A 20,896-nucleotide genomic window follows, 5' to 3' on the forward strand; every position below is an offset into this window, starting at 1 on the left:
CCCTCACCCTAACACTAAACCTAACTCAAAACCTAACCCTAACCCTAAACCTCACCCTAAACCTTATCCTCACACTAACTGTAAAGCTAACCCTCACCCTCACCCTCACCCTAATCCTGACCCTAAACTTAACCCTCACTTTAAACTTAACACTTACTCTAACCCTAACCCTAACCCTCATACTAACCCTCACCCTAACCCTTATCCTCACACTAACCCTAAGCCTAACCCTCAAACTCACCCTCACCCTAAACCTAACCTGAAACCTAACCCTTACCCAGACCATATCCCTTACGCTAACCCTAACCATAAACTTCACACTAAGCCTCTCCCTAAACCTAAACCTAACCCTAACTCTCAACGTCACCCTCACACTCACCCTAAACCTAACCCTGAATCTTGCCCTAAAAATAACCCTAACCCTAACCCTAACAATAACCCAAATCCCAACCCTAATCCTAACCCTAACCCTAACCTTAAACCTAAAACTCACCGTAAACATAATCCTAAACCTAAACCTCACCCTCATTGTCACTGTCACCCTAACCCTAACCCTAAACCTCACCCTCACCCTAACCCTCACACTAACCATAACCCTCTCCCTAACCCTAACCCTAACCCTCACACTCACCCTAAACCTAACCCTAACGCTAACAATTATGCTCACCATCATCCTCACCCAAACCCTCACCGTAACACTAACCCTAAACCTACCCCTCACCCTAAACTTCACCCTAAACCTAACCCACTCCCACACCCTAAACCTCATGCTAACCTGAACCCTAACCCTCAACCTAGCACACACCCTCACCCTAAACATCACACTCACCCTCACCCTAATCCTAACCCTAACCCTAACACTCAACCTAAACATAACCCTTACCCTCACCCTCAGCGTCAACCTAACCCTCACCCTAAACCTAAATCTAACCCACAACCTAACCCGAACCTGAACCCGAACCCTCAACCTCTCCTGAACCCACACCCTCACCCTAACCCTCAGCCTCACACTAAACATCTCACTAACCCTAACCCTCAGTCTAAACCTAACCATAACCAGAACACTAACCATAACCCAACCCTTACCTAACCGAAAACCACACCCTCACGCTCACACTCACCCTAACACTCACCCTCACCATAGCCCTAACCCTAAACCTAAACCTCAACATAAACCTAACCCTAAACCTCACCCTAACCCTAACCTTAACCCTAACCCTCACCCTAAACCTCACACTAACCCTAACCCTAACTGTAAACCTAACCCTCACCCTCACCCTAACCCTAACGCTAACCCTAACTCTCAGCCTCACACTAACCCTAACCCTAACCCTCACCCTCACCCTCACCCTCGCCCTCACCCTCATCCTATCCCTTAGCCTAACCATAATCATAACCCTAACCCTCACCATCACCGTAACCCTAACCCTAAACCCAACATGCTCTGTCACCATCACCTTCACCCTCACCCTCACCCTAACAGTCACCGTCACCATAAACATCACCCTAACCCTAACCCTCAACCTAACCCTAACCCTTACACTAACCCTAACCCTAACCCTAACCCTCAACCTAACCCTAACCCTAACACTAACCTTAACCCTCACATTAACCTAATGCTAACCCTAACACTCATCCTCAACCTAAACCTCACCCTAAACCTTATCCTCACACTAACCCTAAACCTAACCCTCACCCTCACACTCACCCTAACCCTAACCCTAAACTTAACCCTCACTCTAACCTTAACAATTACTCTAACCCTAACCTTAACCCTCACACTAACGCTGACACTAACACTTATCCTCACAATAACCCAAACCCTAACCCTCACCCTCACACTCACACTAACCCTAATCCTCATCCTAACCCAAACCCTTACCCTAACCCTAATCCTACTCCTCACCCTAACCCTTACTCTCAGCCTAACCTTAAACCTAAACCTCACCCTGAAACTAAGCCTAATCCTATCCCTAACCCTCACCCTCACCCTCACCCTCACCCTAACCCAAACCCTAAACTTAACCCTCACTGTAACCTTAACAATTACTCTAACCCTAAACCTAACCCTCAAACTAATGCTCACCCTAACCATTATCCTCACATTCACCCTCATTCTCACCCTAACACTCAAACTCACGCTAGCCCTCAACCTAACCCTTATCCTCACACTAACCCTAAACCTAACACTCAACCTTACCTTCACCCTAACCCTAACCGGAAACCTAACCATCACTCTCACCTAACCCTTTCACTAACCCTTAAAATAACCCTTACATAAACCTTAACCCTAACACTCACACTAAGAAGAGCCCTAACCCTAAACCTAACACTAACGCTCACCTTCAACCTAACCCTGACCCTAACCCTAAACCTGAACCTTACCCTCACCCTAACCCTAACACTTACCCTAACCAAAACCCTACCCATAACCCTGACTCTCACCCTCACCTTAACCCTAACCCTTAACCCAACATTCACTGTCACCCTCACCCTCACCCTAACCCTCACAATCACCCTAAACATCACCCTAACACTAAACCTCAACCTAACCCTAACACTTACACTAACCCTAACCATAAACCTAACCCTCACCCTAACCCTAACCCTAACCGTTACCCTCAATGTCACGCTAACCCTAACCCTAACCCTAACCCTCACCCTAACCCTAGCCCTAGCCCTAACCTAAACCTTAACCTAAATTGAACCCTAACCCTCACCGTCACCCTAACCCTCACTATAACCCTAACCCTAAACCACAACCTAACCCTCACCCTCACCCTCACCCGAAAATTCACCCTCAACCTAATCCACAGCCTCACCCTAAACATCACCCTAAACCAAACCCTCAATCTAACCCTAACCCTAACCCTCACCCTAACCCTAATCCTAAAAATAACCCTCACCCTCAACCTAATCCTCACCCTATCCCTACCCCTAATCCTTACCTAATTGAAAACCTCACTATCACCCTCACACTCACCCTAAACCACACCCTCACCCTCACCCTAACGCTAAGTCTAACCCTCACCCTAACCATCAACCTCATCCTAACCCTAACCATAATCCTAAACCTCACCCTAACACTCACCCTAAACCTAAACCTCACCCTAACCCTAACCCTAAACCTCACACTCACCCTCACCCTAACCCTAACTCTGACCCTCACCCTAACCCTCAACCTCACCCTAACCCTAACCATAATCCTAAACCTCATATTAATACTCACCCTAACCCTAAAGCTAACCCTAACCCTCACCCTAACCCTAACCCTAACCCTAACCCTCACCCTAACTCTAAACCTAACCCTCTCCCTGACCCTCACCCTCACACTAACCATCACATTCAACCTAATCATCACCTTAACATTAAACCTAACTCTTCCCTAACCGAAATCCTCACCTTCACCCTCATTCTCACCATAACCCTCACACTCACCCTAGCCCTCACCTTAACCCTAACCCTAAGCCTAACCCTAATCTTCACCCTCACCCTCACCATCACCCTCAGCCTAATTCTAACCCTAAACCTAGTCCTAAACCTAACCCTCAACCTCACCCTCACCCTACCCCTAACCCTAAACCTAACCTTCACCCTCAACCTCACCGTAACCTTTAGCCTTACCATAACCCTAACCCAAATTGTAACACTTACCCTCACCCTGACACACTCACCCTAAACCTCACCCTCACCCTGAACCTGAAGCTCACCCTAAACCTAACCCTAAACCTCACTCTTACCTTAAACCTAACCCTACAAATAACCCTAACCCTAACCCTAATTGTAAATCTAACCCTCATCATAACCCTAACCATATACCTAAAACTCACGCTAACCCTAATACTAACCCTAACCCTCACGCTCACTGTCACCGTCAACCTATCCCTCACCCCCAACCTCACATTCACCCTAACCCTCACACTAACCCTAGACCGCACCCTAAACCTAACCCTAACCCTCACCCTCACCATCACCCTAACCCTAACCCTAAACTTCAATTTAACACTAACACTTACCCTAACCCTAACCATAACCCTCACATTAACCCTCACATTAACCCAAACCCTAACCCTAACCATCACCCTCACCCTCAACCTAACCCTAAGCCTCACCCTCAAATTAATCCTCACCCTAACCCTAAAGCTAACCCTAACCCTCATCCTCACACTAACCTTCAACCTAACCCTTCCCCTCAACCTGACCCTAACCCTAACCCTAACCCTCACAATCACCCTAACCCTACCCCTCACCCTAACCCTAACACTCAAACTAAACCTCACCCTCAACCTAATCCTCACCCTAATCATAACTCTAACCTTTACCTAACAGAAACCCTCTCCCTCATACTCAAAGTCATCCTAACACTCACCATCACAGTAGCCCTCACCCTAAACCTTAACGCCACACTAACCCTCACCCTCACCTTCACCCGAACCCTAACCCTAACCCTAACCCTCACTCTAACCATCATCCTAACCCTAACGCTAACCCTTACCATAATTCTCACCCTAACTCTGACATTACGCTAACCCTAACCCTAACATTAAATCTCACCTTAACCCTATCCCTAACCCAAACCCTCACCCTCACCTAACACTCAAATTAACACTAACCCTAAAACTAACCCTCATTCTAAACCTAATATTAAGCTTAACCCTCACCCTCAACCTAACCCTCACACTAATCCTTATCCTAACACTAACCCTAACCCTAAAATTAACCCTCACACTAACCCTCACCATAATCCGAACCCTAAGCCTAACCCTCACCCTCACCCTCACCGTAACCCTACCCTGACCCTCACCCTAACCCCAACCCTTACCCTAACCCTAACCCTACCCCTCACCCTCACCCTCACCCTCAGCCTAACCCTAAACCTAAACCTCACTCTAAACCTAACCCTAACCCTAACTCTAACCCTTATCCTCACCCTAATCCTAATCCCAACGCGAACCCTAATCCTTACTTAACTGAAAACCTCACCCTCACCCTCACACTCATGGTAACCCACACCCTCACCGTAGCTCTCAACCGAAACTTAAACCTCAACCTAAATTTAACCCTAAACTTCACCCTCACTCTCACCCTAAACCTAACCCTAACCATAACCCTCACATTAATCCTCACCATAACCCTAAAGCTACACTAACCCTCACCCTCACCCTAACCCTCAACCTAACCCTTACCCTCAACCTGACCCTAACCCTAACCCTAACCCTAAACCTCACACTAAGCCTAACCCTCACACTAAACCTAAGCCTACCTCTCACCGTTAACCTCAGCGTCACCCGAACCCTAAAGTTAAACCTATTCCTAACCATCAACCTAACTCTGACCCTAACACTCACCCTAAACCTAACCCTCACACTAACCCTCACATTCAACCTAATCCTCACCCTAACAATAACCCTAACTCTTACCTAATCGAAAACCTCATGTTCACCCTCATTCTCACCCTAACACTCACACTCACGCTATCCCTCACCTTAAACCTAACCCTAACACTAATCTTCAACCTCACACTCACTGTCACGCTCAGTCTAACCCTAAACCTAAACCTAACCTTCACCCTCACTCTCACACTCACCCAAAACCACAACCTCACCATAGCCCTCACCCTAAACCTAAACCTAACCCTAAACCTCACTCTTACCCTAACCCTAAACCTAACCCTAACCCTAACAATAAACCAAACCATAACCCTAATCCTAACCTTAACCCTCTCCCTAACACTAACCCTAAACCTAAAACTCAACGTAACCCTAATCCTAACCCTAACGCTCACCCTCACACACAACCTAACCCTAACCCTAAAATAACGCTCACCATCATCCTCACCCTAACCCTCACCATAACACTAACCCTAACCCTACCCCTCACACTAAACATCACCCTAACCCTAACCCACTCCCACACCCTAAACCTCATGCTAACCTGAACCTTAACCCTCACCCTAGCCCTCAACGTCACCCTAAACATCATCCTCACCCTCACCCTACTCCTAACCCTAACCCTAACCCTCAACCAAACCCTACCCTCACCCTTACTGTCAGGCTAAGCCTCACCCTAAAACTAACCCTAACCCACAACCTACCCCGAAGCTGAAACCAAACCCTCACCCCCATCTGAACGCTCACCCTCACCCTAACCCTCAGCCTCACACTAAACATCACCCTAAACCTAACCCTCACTCTAAACCTATCCCTAACTGAAACACTAACCATAACTCAAACCCTTACCTAACCGAAAACCTCACCCTCACCCTCACACTAACCCTAACCTTCACCCTCACCATAGCCCTCACCCTAAACCTAAACCTAAACATAACCCTAACCCTAACCCTCACCCTCACCCTAACCCTAACCCTAACCCTCAACCTAAACCTCACCCTCACCCTAACCCTAATCGTAACCCTAACACTCACCCTAACCCTCCACCTGACCCTAACCTTAACGCTAACCCTAACCCTCACCCTCACCCTAACCCTATCCCTAACCCTCACCCTCACCCTTTCCCTCACCCTAATCCTATCCTTTACCCTAACCGTAACACTAACCCTAAACCTCACCTTCACCGTAACCCTAAACCTAAACCCAACATTAACCGTCAACGTCACCTTCACCCTCACCCTCACCCTAACCCTCACAGTCACCCTAAACATCACCCTAACCCTAACCCTCAACCTAACCCTAACCCTTACACTAACCCTAACCCTAAACCTAACCCTCAACCTAACCCTAACCCTAACCCTATCCCTCACCCTGACCCTAATGCTAACCCTAACACTGACCCTCACCCTAAACCTCACCCTAACCCGTATCCTCACACTAAACCTAACCCTAATCCTCACCCTCACCCTCACCTAACCGTAACCCTAAACTTAACCCTCACTCTAACCTTAACACTTACTCTCACATTAACCCTAACTCTCACACTAACCCTCACCCTAACCCTTATCCTCACACTAACCCGAAGCCTAACCCTCAACCTCACCCTCACCCTAACCCTAAACTGAAACCTATCCCTCACCCTAACCCTAACCCTTATACTAACCCTAACCCTAACCCTCACAATAACCTTCACCCTTAACCTAAACCTAACCATAACCCTGATATTCATCCTCACTATCACACTAACCCTAACCCTTAACCTTACCCTCACCCTAAACCTAACCCTTAACCTAACCAAAACTGTACCCCTAACCCTAACCCTCACCCTCACCGTAACCCTAACCCTGAACCCAAGATTCACTGTCATCCTGACCCTCACCCTCACCCTCACCCTAACCCTCACAATCACCCTAAGCATCACCCTAAACCTAACCCTCAACCTAAACCTAACACTTACACTAACCCTAACCCTAAACCTAACCCTCACCCTCACCCTCACCCTATCTCTAACCCTAACCCTCACCCTAAACCTAACCCTAACCCTAACCCTCACCCTCACCCTCACCCTCACCCTAACCCTAGCTCTAATACTAACCCTAAACCTCACCCTAACCCTAAACCTTACCCTAACCCTAAACCTAACCCTCACCGTCAACCTAACCCTCACCATAAACCTCACCCTGAACCACACCCTAACCCTTATCCTCACCCTCACCTGAACCGTCACGCTCACCCTAAACCTCAGCCTCACCCTAAACATCACCCTAACCCTAACCCTAAAACTAAGCTCACCCTCAACCTAATCCTCACCCTAACCCTAAACCTAATCCTTACCTAACTGAAAACACCACCATCACACTCACACTCACCCTAAACCACATCCTCACCATACCTCTCAACCTAAACCTAAACCTCACCCTAAACCTAACCATAAACCTCACCCTCACACTAAACCTAACCCTAATCCTCACCCTCATCCTAACCCTAATTGTAAACCTAACCCTCACTTTAATCCTCACCCCAACCGTAAAGCTAACACTAACCCTAACCCTCACACTAAACCTAACCCTACATCTCACCCTAACCCTCACCCTCACCATAACCCTAACCCTAACCCTAACCCTCGCCCTAACTCTAACCCTAACCCTCACCCTAACCCTCACCCTCACACTAATCCTCACATTCAACCTAATCCTCACCCTAACATTAAACCTAATTCTTCCCTAACCAAAACCCTAATTTTCACCCTCATTCTCACCCCAACCCTCACACTCACCCTAGCCCTCAACTTAACCCCAACCCTAACCCTAACCCTAATCTTCACCCTCACCCTCACCATCACCCTCAGCCTAACTGTAACCCTAAACTTAGTCTTAAACCTTACCCTCAACCTCACCCTAACCCTAACCCTAACCCTTACCCGAACCTTCACCCTCACCCTCACCATCACCCTCAGCCTTACCATAAACCTAACCCAAATCGTAACAATTACCCTCACCCTCACTCTCACACTCACCCTAAATCTCACCCTCACCATAGCCCTCACCCTGAACCTAAACCTCACCCTAACCCTAACCCTAAACCTCACTCTTACCCTAACCCTAAAAATAACCCTAACCCTAACCCTAATTCTAAATCTAACCCTCATCCTAACCCTAACCCTATACCTAAAACTCACCCAAACCCTAACCCTATCCCTAACCCTCACCCTCACTGTCACCGTCACCCTAACCCTGACCCACAACCTCACCCTCACCCTAACCCTCACACTAACCATGCCCTCACCCTAACCTTAACCCTAACCCTCACGCTCACCCTCACACTCAGCCTAACACTTAACCAAACCCTAATCCTAACCCTAACCCTCACACTCACCTTAACCCTAATCCTAACAATAACACTCACGATCACCCACAACCTGACCCTCACCCGAACCCGAACCCTCAAACTCACCCTCACCCTAACCCTCACCGTCAGCCTAAAGTTCACCCTAAACCTAACCCTCACGCTAACCCTAAACCTAACCCTAACGCTCACCCTCACCATAAACCTAACCCTGAACCTAACTCTAAATCTAACCCTAAACCTAAACCTCACTCTAACCCTAATACTAACCCTCACCCTAACCCTAACTCTTACCCTAACCCTAACCCGCACCCTTACCCTAACTCTATCCCTCACCCTAAACCTAACGCTTACCCTAACCCTAAACCTAAGCCTCACCCTCACCCTAACCCTAACCCTAACACTAACCCTCAAACTCACCCTCACCCTAAACTTAACCCTAACTCTCACACTCACCCTAACCCTAATCCTAACCCTAACCCACACCCTCACTGTCACCCTCACCCTAACCCTCACCGTCAACTTCACCTTCACCCTAACTATAATCCTCACCCTAACCCTCACCCTCACCCTAAACCTAACCCTCACCATCAATCTCACCCTCACCCTCACTCTCACCCTAAACCCCCCCTCATCTTCACCCTCACCTTAACCCTCACCCTCACCATAAACATCACCCTAAATCTAACCCTCACCCTAAACCTAACACTAACCCTAATGCTGACCCTAAACCTAACGATAAACCTTACCCTCAAACTCACCTTAAAACTTACCGTAAGCTTTATCCTCATGCTAACCCTAACTGTAACCCTAACGCTAACTGTCACACTAACCCTAACCCTCTCCCTAACCCTAATCCTACCCCTCAACCTAACCATCACCGTAAACCTAAAAATAATCCTAACCCTCACCCCAACCCTAACTCTCACCTTCACCCTCACCATAACTCTCACCGTCACCCTAACCCTCACCATAAACCTAACCCTAAACCACACCCTAATCCTCACACTCACCCTCACCCGAACCAGCACCCTCACTGTAACTCTCAGCCTCACCCTAAACATCACACTAACCCTAGCCCTCTTTCTAACCCTAACCCTAAACCTCTCACTAAACCTAACCCTGAAACTAACCCTCACCTTCAACCTAATCCTCATCCAAACCCTAACACTAATACTTATAACTGAAAACCTCACCCTCACCCTCAAACTCACTGTAACCCACACACTCACCGTGGCCTTCAGCCTAAACCTAAACCTCACCCTAACCCTAACCCTAAAACTCACCCTCACCCTCACCCTAACCCTAACCCTAACCCTCACCGAAACCCTAACCCTCAACTCACCCTAAACCTAACCCTAATCCTAACCTTCACATAAATCCGCACCCTAACCCTAAAGCTAACCCTAACCCTCACCCTCACCCTAACCCTCAAGCTAAGCCTTACCCTCAAACTGACCCTAACCCTAACCCTAACCCTAACCCTCACACTAACCCTAACCCGACCTCTCACCCTAAACCTACCGCTCACCCTAACCCTAAACCTAACCCTCACCCTAAATCTAACCCTAATCCCCACCCTAACACTAACCCTCACACGAACCCTCACATTCAACCTAATCCTCACCCTAACATTAACCCTTATACTTACCAAACCAAAAGCCTCACCTTCACCCACATTCTCACCCTAAACCTCACACTCACCTTGGACCTCACCTTAAACCTAACCCTAACCCTAACCCTAACCTTCACCGTGAACCTCACCCTCACGCTCAGCCTAACACTAACCGTAACCCTAATCCTAAACGTAACCCTAAACCTCACCCTCAACCTAACCCTAACCCTAACCCTAACCTTCACCCACAGCCTCACCGTCACCCTCAGAATTAACATAACCCTCACTCAAATCGTAACGCTTACCCTCACCCTCACACTCACCCTAAACCTCACACTCACCATAGACCTCACCCTAAACCAAACCTCACAATAACCCTAACCCTAAACCTCACTCTTACCTTAACCTTAACCCTAACCCTAACACTAACAATAACCCTAACCCTAACACTAATCCTAACAATAACCCTCACCCTAACCCTAACCCTAAACCTAAAACTCACCCTAACCGTATTCCTATCCCTAACCCTCACCCTCACCCTCACACTCAGCCTAACCCTTAACCAAACCCTAATGCTAACCTAACACTCACACTCAACCTAAACCTATACCTAACAATAACCCTCACAATCACCCTCACCCTCACCCTCACCCTAACCCTAACCCTAACCCTCACCCTAACCCTCACCCTAACCCTCACCCTAACCCTCACCCTCAACTCACCCTAAACCTAACCCTAATCCTAACCTTCACATAAATCCTCACCCTAACCCTGACGCTAACCCTAACCCTCACCCTCAACCTAACCCTCAAGCTAAGCCTTACCCTAAACCTGACCCTAAACCTAACACTCACACTAACCCTAACCCTACCTCTCACCCTAAACCTACCTCTCACCCTAACCCTCACCCTAACCCTAAACCTAACCCTCACCCTAACTCTAACCCTAACCTCCACCCTAACCATAACCCTCACACTAACCCTCACATTCAACCTAATCCTCACCCTAACAATAACCCTAACTCTTACCTAACCAAAACCCTCACCTTCACCTCATTCTCACCCTAACACTCACACTCACCCTGGACCTCACCTTAACCCTAACCCTAACCCTAACCCTCACCATCACCCAAAACCTCACCCTAAACCTAACCCTTACCCACACCCTAACGCTCACTCTCAACAGAACCCTAACCCTGACCCCAACACTTATCCTCACCCTAAACATCAACCTAACCCTACCCCTCTCTCTAACTCTAACCTTAACCCCCACCCTAACCCTAACCCTCACACTAACCCTCACATTCAACCTAATCCTCACCCTAACAATAACACTAACTCTTACCTGACCAAAACCCTCACCTTCACCCTCATTCTCAACCTAACCCGCACACTCACCCTGGACCTCACCTTAACCGTTACATTAACTCTAACCCTAAACTTCACTGTGAACCACACCGTGATGCTCAGCCTAAACCTAACCCTAACCCTAATCCTAAACGTAACACTCAACCTCACCCTCAACCTAACCCTAACCCTAACCCTAAACTTCACCCTCAGCCTCACCGTCACCCTCAGATTTAGCATAACCCTCACCCAATCGTAACGCTTACCTCACCGTCACCCTCACACCCACCCTAAACCTCACCCTCACCATAGCCCTCACCCTAAACCTAAAGCTCACAATAACCCTAACCCTAAACCTCACTCTTACCCTAACCCTAAACCTAACCCTAACACTAACAATAACCCTAACCCTAACACTAATCCTAACAATAACCCTCACCCTAACCCTAACCCTAAACCTAAAACTCACCCTAACCCTAATCCTAACCCTAAAACTCACCCTCACCCTCACACTCAGCCTAACCCTTAACCAAACCCTAATCCTAACCCTAACCCTCACACTCACCCTAAACCTATACCTAACAATAAACCTCACAATCACCCTCACCCTCACCCTCACCCTCACCCTAACCCTCACCCTAACCCTCACCCTCACCTCACCCTAAACCTAACCCTAATCCTAACCTTCACATAAATCCTCACCCTAACCCTGATGCTAACCCTAACCCTCACCCTCACCCTAACTCTCAAGCTAAGCCTTACCCTCAACCTGAAACTAAACCTAACCCTCACACTAACCCTAACCCGACCTCTCACCCTAAATCTACTTCTCACCCTAACCCTCACCCTAACCCTAAACCTAACCCTCACCCTAACTCTAACCCTAACCCCCACCCTAACCCTAACCCTCATATTCAACCTAATCCTCACCCTAACAATAACCCTAATTCTTACCTAACCAAAACCCTCACCTTTACCCTCATTCTCACCCTAAACCTCACACTCACCTTGGACCTCACCTTAACCCTAACCTTAACCCTAACTATAACCTTCACCGTGAACTCACCCTCACGCCAGCCTAACCCTAAACCTAACCCTAATCATAAAAAAAAACCTCAACCTCACACTCAACCTAACCCTAACCCTAACCCAAACCTTCACCCTCAGCCTCACCGTCACCCTCAGATTTACCATAGCCCTCACACAAATCATAAGGCTTACACTCACCCTCACACTCACACTCACCCTGAACCTCACCCTAATCATAGCCCTCACCCTAAACCTAAACCTCACAATAACCCTAACCCTAAACCTCACTCTTATCCTAACCCTAACCCTAACACTAACAATAACCCTAAACCTAACACTAATCCTAACCCTAACCCTCACCCTAACCCCAACCCTAAACCTACAACTCAACCTAACCCTAATCCTAACCCTAACCATCACCCTCACCCTCACACTCAGCCTAACCCTTAACCAAACCCTAATCCTAACCCTAACCCTCACACTCACCCTAAACCTATACTTACCAATAACCCTCACAATCACCCTCACCCTCACCCTCACCCTAACCCTAACCCTAACCCTCACCCTAACCTTCACCCTCAACTCACCCTAAACCTAACCCTAATCCTAACCTTCACATAAATCCTCACCCTAACCCTGATGCTAACCCTAACCCTCACCCTCACCCTAACCCTCAAGCTAAGCCTTACCCTCAACCTGACCCTAAACCTAACCCTCACAGTAACCCTAACCCTACCTCTCACCCTAAACCTACCTCTCACCCTAACCCTCACCCTAACCCTAAACCTAACCCTCACCCTAACTCTAACCCTAACCCCCACCCTAACCATAACCCTCACACTAACTCTCACATTCAACCTAATCCTCACCCTAACAATAACCCTAACTCTTACCTAACCAAAACCCTCACCTTCACCCTCATTCTCACCCTAACGCTCACAATCACCCTGGACCTCACCTTAACCCTAACCCTAACCCTAACCCTCACCGTAACCCTAAACCTCACCCTAAACCTAACACTTACCCACACCCTAAAGCTCACTCTCAACCGAACCCTAACCCTGACCCCAACACTTACCCTCACCCTAAACATCAACATAACTCTACCCCTCACCCTAACTCTAACCCTAACCCCCACCCTAACCCTAAACCTCACACTAACCCTCACATTCAACCTAATCCTCACCCTAACAATAACACTAACTCTTACCTGACCAAAACCCTCACCTTCACCCTCATTCTCAACCTAACCCGCACACTCACCCTGGACCTCACCTTAACCCTTACATTAACTGTAACCCTAAATTCACCATGAACCTCACCGTCATGCTCAGCCTAACCCTAACCCTAACCCTAATCCTAAACGTAACGCTGAACCTCACCCTCAACCTAACCCTAACCCTAACCTTCACCCTCAGCCTAACCATCACCCTCAGATTTACCATAACCCTCACCCAAATCGTAACGCTTACCCTCACCCTCACCCTCACACTCACCCTAAACCTCACCCTCACCATAGCCCTCACCCTAAACCTAAACCTCACAATAACCCTAACCCTAAACCTCACTCTTAACCTAACCCTAACCCTAACCCTAACAATAACAATAACCCTAACCCTAACACTAATGCTAGCCCTAACCCTCACCCTAAGGCTAACCCTAAACCTAAAACTCACCCTAACCCTAATCCTAACCCTAACCCTGACCCTCACCCTCACACTCAGCCTAACCCTTAACCAAACCTGATCCTAACCCTAACCCTCACACTCACCCTAACCCTATACCTAACAATAACCCTCAAAATCATGCTCACCCTCACCCTCACCCTAATACTGACCCTCAACCTCACCCTCACCTTAACCCTCACACTAACCCTAGCCCGAACCCTAACCCGAACCCTAACCCTTACCCTTAACTTCACCCTCATCCTAACCCTCACCCTCACCGAAAACATCACCAGAAACCTAACCCTCACCCTAAACCTAACCCTAACCCTAACCCGAACCCTAACCCAAATGATAAACCTTACCCTCATGCTCATTATAAAACTCACCGTAAGCTTTAACCTCATACTAACCCTAACTCTAACCCTAACGCTAACCGTCAAACTAACCCTAACACTCTCCCTAACCCAAATCCTACCCCTCAATCTAACACTCATAGTAAACCTAACCCTAACCCTCACCCTCACCCTAACCCTCACCCTCAACCTCACCCTCACCCTAACCCTCACAGTCACCATAAACGTCAAACTAAACCTAACCCTCCCTCTAACACTAAACCTAACACTAACCCTATCCCTGACCCTAACTCTCACCCCAACCCTCACCCTAAACCTAACAATAACATCATCCTAACCCTAACCCTCACCCTAAACCTAACTCTAACCCTAATCGTAACCACCACCCTAACCCTAACCCTCACCCTCACCCTCACCCTCAGCCTCAGCCTAACAATAACTCTAACCCTAACCCTCAACCTAATCATAACGCTAACCCTCACACTAACCCTAAACATAACCCTATAACTCACCCTAACCCTAAACCTAACCCTACCCCTCACCCAAACACTAACTCTCACCCTAACCCTACACCTTACCCTCACCCTAAACCTAACCCTCACCCTAACCCACACCCTAACCCTCACCCTAACCCTAAATCTAACCCTAACCCTCACCCTCAACCTAACAATATCCCTAAGCCTTATCCTCACAATAACACTAAACCTACCCCTAACCCTATCCCTCACACTAATCCTACCCCTCACACTAACCCTAAACCTCACCCTAACACTAACCCTACCCCTCACACTAACCCTGACCCTAACCCTAATCCTAACCCTCACCCTCACACTTACCCTAACCCTAACACAAACCCTCACCCTCACCTGAACACTCACCCGAACCCTCACCCTAAACATCACCCTAACATTAACCCTCACCCTAACCCTTACCCTAACCCTCACCCTAACCCTAACCCTCAACCTAATCCTCACCCTCAACCCAATCCTCACCGTAACCCAAAGCGTAACACTTTCCTACCCGAAATGCTCACCATCACCCTCACCCTCACCCTAACCCTCACCCTCACCCTAGTCCTCAACCTAAACTTAACCTCACCCTTACCCTAACACTAACCCTCACCTTCACCCTCACCCTAAACCTAATCCTAAACCTAATCCTTACCATAACCCTCACACTAACCCTAACCCAAACCATTACCCTAACCCTCACCCTAACACTCACCCTCACCCTAACCATCACCCTAGCTCTAACCCTCACCCTAAACCTAACCCTCAACCTCACCCTCACCCTCACCTTCAGCCTAACGCTAATCCTAACCCTAATCTTAAACCTAAACCTCAACCCCTCCCTCATTTTAATCCTAACCATGACCCTAATTCTAACCCTCACCCTCACACTCAACTTAACCCTAACCCTAACAAAAACTGTAACCCTAACCCTAAACCTAATCATAACCCTAACCCTCATAAGAACCAAAAACTTAACCCTAACCCTAACTCTCAACCTAACCCTAACCCTAGCCCTTATCCTCACACTAACCTTAAACCTAACACTAACCCTAAACCTCACACTAACCCTAACCCTCACCCTAACACTAACCCTAACCCTCACACTAACCCTGACCCTAACCCTAACTCTAATCATAACCCTCACCCTAATGCTAACCCTAACACTAACCCTCACACTCACCGGAACCCTCACACTCACCAGAAACCTCAGCCTAAATATCACCTTAACACTAAGTCTCACCCTAACGCTAACCCTAACCCTCACCCTCACCCTAACCCTTATCCTCACACTAAGCCTATCCCTAACCCTAAACCTAACCCTCACCTTGACCCTAATCCTCACCCTAACCCTAACACTCACCTAACCGAAACCCTCATCCTCAACCTCACTTTCACCCTCACATTCACCCTCACCCTAACCCTAATCCTGATGCCAACACTAAACCTGATCTTCACCCTAACCATCATCGTAACCCTTACCCTCACCCTAACCCTAACCCTAACCCTATCCCTCACCCTAACCCTAACCCTCACCGTCACCCTCAAACTCGACCTAACCCTAACCCTAACCCTAACTCTAACCCTAAACCAAACCCTCACCCCACCCTCTTCCTAATCCTAACCCTAACCCTCACCCTTACACTCACCCTCATCCTAACTCTAAACCTAACCCTAACTCTCACCCTAATTCAAACCCTTACCTAACCATATACCTAACCCTCACTCTAACCCTAAACCTCACCATAAATCTATCCCTAACCCTCACAGTCACACTAATTCTCACCGTCACCCTAATCCTCAACCTAAAACTCAACCTCACCCACACGCTTATGCTCAACCTCACCCGAACCCTAACCCTCACCCTAACCCTAACGATAAACTTCACCCTCACCCTAACCCTATCCCCAACCCGAAAAATAAGCCTAACCCTAAACCTAACGGGAAAACTCACCCTAACACCAATCGTAACCCTAACCCTAACACTCACCATAACACTCAACTTCACCCTAAACCTCACCCTAACCCTAACGCTAACCCTAACCTTCACCCTCAAACTAACCCTCACCCTAACCCTTATCCTCAAACTAACCATAACCCTAAACCTAACCCTAACCCTCACACTAACCCCAACCCTACCCCTCACACTAAACCTCACCCTAACCTTAACCCTAATCCTAATCTTCGCCCTAACCCTAACCCTCACCCTCAACTTAATCCTAACCCCTCGCCCTAAACTGCACCCTAACCCTAAACCTCACCCTAAACCTGACCCTAACCCTCACCCTAACCCTAACCCTCAACCTAACCCTCACCCTAATCCTCACCATAACCCTAACACTAACCCTTACCTAACCAAAAACCTCACCCTCTCCCTCACACTCACCCTAACCCTCACCCTCAGCCTATTCCTCAACCTAACCTTAACCCTCACCCTAACCCTTACCCTCACCCTAACCCTCACCCTAAACCTAACGCTAACCCTAACCCTCACCCTACCTTAAACCTCATCCTAACCATTACCCTTACCATAACCCTAACCCTAACCCTAAACCTCACACTAACACTAACAGTAAGCCTCATCCTAACGCTCACTGTAAATCTAACCCTTGTCCTCACCCTAACCCTCACCGTCACCTTAACAATCCCTTAACCCTAAACCTCACCCACACCCTAAATCTCACCCTCACCCAAACCCTCACCCTCACGCCAACCCTACCCTAAACCTCACCCTATCCATAACCCTCACTCTGTCCCTAACCCTAACCCTCACCCTAATCATAAAAATCCACCTAACCCTCAACCTCAACCTAATCCTCTCCCGAAACCTAACCCTAACCCTTACCTAACAGAAACACTCACCCTCACTCTCACCCTAACCATCACCCTAACCCTAACCCTAAGCCTGACCCTCACCCTCATCCTAATCCTAACCCTAAACCTAACCATTCACCCAAACACTCAACTTAACCCTAACCCTAACCCTAAGCCTCACCCTAACCCTCACCCTAACGCTAACCCTATTGCTAAAACTAGCCCTCACTCTCACACTAAACCTAACCCTCAGCCTAACCCTAACCCTACCCCTAACCCTCACCCTCACAGAAACCCTAACCCTAACTTTAACCCTCACCCTCAACCTCACCCTCACCCTAACCCTTACCGTAAACCTTACCCTCAACCTAAACCTAACCCTAACCCTCACAGTCAGCCTAAACCTCACCGTCACCCTAACCATCATCCTTACCCTAAACCTCAACCACAACCGATCACTCAACATCCCCCAAACCCTAATACTCACCCTAACCCTCACTATACTCTAAACCTCACTCTAACCCTAACCCTCACGAAAACCGTATTGCTAACCCTCACCCTAACATTAACCCTCACACAAACCCTCACCCTCAACCAATCCTCACCCGAAAAATAACCCTAACCCTTACCTAACCAAGACCCTTACCTCACCCTAGCCCTCACCCTCAACCTCACCCTCACCCTAACCCTCACCCTAAACCTTATCCTCAACCTAACCCTAACGGTAACCCTCAAAGTCACCCTAACCCTCACCATCACCCTAACCGTCATTCTTACCCTAAACCTCACCCACACCTGATCGCTCAACATATCTCGAACCCTAACAGTCACCCTAACCCTCACTCATACTCTATACGTCACTCTAACCCTAACGCTCACCAAAAGAGTAACGCTAAGCCTCACCCTAACAATAACCCTCACCCAAACCCTCACCCTCAACCTAATCCTCACCCTAACAATAACCGTTAGCATTACCTAACCGAAACCCTTATCCTCACCCTCACCCTCACCCAAAACTTCAACCTCACCGTAGACCTCACACTATCCCTAACCCTAACACTAACCCTCAACCTCAACCGAACCCTAACCCTAAACATAACCTTAATCTAAACCTAATCCGATCCCTAACCCTCACCCTAACCCTAAACCTAATGCTAAAACTAACGCTAACACCAATCCTAACCCTAACCCTCACCCTAAACCTGACCCTCATCCTAACCCTAACCCTAACACTCCCCCTAACCCTAAACCTCACGCTAACCCTCACACTAACACTAACGCTAACCCAAAACCTCACCCTCAACTTAACCATCACCCTAACCCTTATCTTCACGCAAACCCTAATCCTCACACGAACACTAACCCTCACCCGAACCCTAACCCTAACCCTCACACTAACCCTCACCCTAACTCTAACCCTAATGCTAACCCTCACCATAACCCTAACTCTAAACTTAACCCTCACCCCCACCCTCCCCCTCACCCTCACCCTAAACCTCACCCTCACCCTAAATATCACCCTAAACCTAACCCTCACCCTAAACCTAAACCTAAACCTCAACCTAACCAGAACCCTCAACCTAACCCGAACCCTCACCCTAATTCTCACCATAACCATAATCCTAACTCTTACCTAATCGAAACCCTCACCCTCAACCTCACCCTAACCCTAAACCTCACTCTAACCTTAACCCTCACCCTAATCCTAACACTACCACTCACCCTTACCCTAAACCTAAGCTTAACCCTAACCTAACCCTAAAACTCAACCTAACCCTAACCCTAACCATAAACATAACCCTCAGCCTAATTCTAACCCTTACCCTAACCCTAAACCTAACCCTAAATCTCACCCTAACCCTAACCCTAACCGAAACCCTCACCCTCACCCTAACCCTCACACTCACCGTAACCCTAACCCTAACCCTAACCCTCACATTAATCCTCACCATAACCCTAAAGTTATCCTAACCCTCACCCTCACCCTACCCCTCAACCTAACCCTTAGCCTCAACCTGACCCTAACCCTAACCCTAAACCTAAACCTCACACTAATCCTAACCCTCACACTAAACCTAAGCCTACCTCTCACCGTTAACCTCAGCCTCACCCTAACCCTAAAGCTAAACCTAATCCTAACCATCAACCTAAATCTGACCCTAACACTCACCCTAACCCTAACCCTCACACTAACCCTCACATTCAACCTAATCCTCACCATAACAATAACCCTAACTCTTACCTAATCAAAACCCTCATGTTCACCCTCATTCTCACCCTAACACTCACACTCACGCTATACCCTCACCTTAACCCTAATCCTAACCCTAATCTTCAACCTCACCCTCACTTTCACGCTCAGTCTAACCCTAACCCTAAACCTAACCTTCACCCTCACTCTCACACTCACCCAAAACCACAACCTCACCATAGCCCTCACCCTAAACCTAAACCTCACCCTAAACTTAACCCTAAACCTCACTCTTGCCCTAACCCTAACCCTAACCCTAACCCTAACAATAAACCAAACCATAACCCTAACCCTAACCTTAACCCTCTCACTAACCCTAACCCTAAACCTAAAACTCAACGTAACCCTAATCCTAACCCTAATGCTCACCCTCACACTCAACCTAACCCTAAACCTAAAAATAACGCTCACCATCATCCTCACCCTAACCCTCACCATAACACTAACCCTAACCCTACCCCTCACACTAAACATCACCCTAACCCTAACCCACTCCCACACCCTAAACCTCATGCTAACCTGAACCTTAACCCTCACCCTAGCCCTCAACGTCACCCTAAACATCATCCTCACCCTC

This window comes from Dipodomys merriami, unplaced genomic scaffold, assembly GCF_024711535.1.
Source record: "Dipodomys merriami isolate MVZ:Mamm:240054 unplaced genomic scaffold, mDipMer1.0.p SCAF_43, whole genome shotgun sequence".
In the NCBI taxonomy this organism is placed as follows: domain Eukaryota; kingdom Metazoa; phylum Chordata; class Mammalia; order Rodentia; family Heteromyidae; genus Dipodomys; species Dipodomys merriami.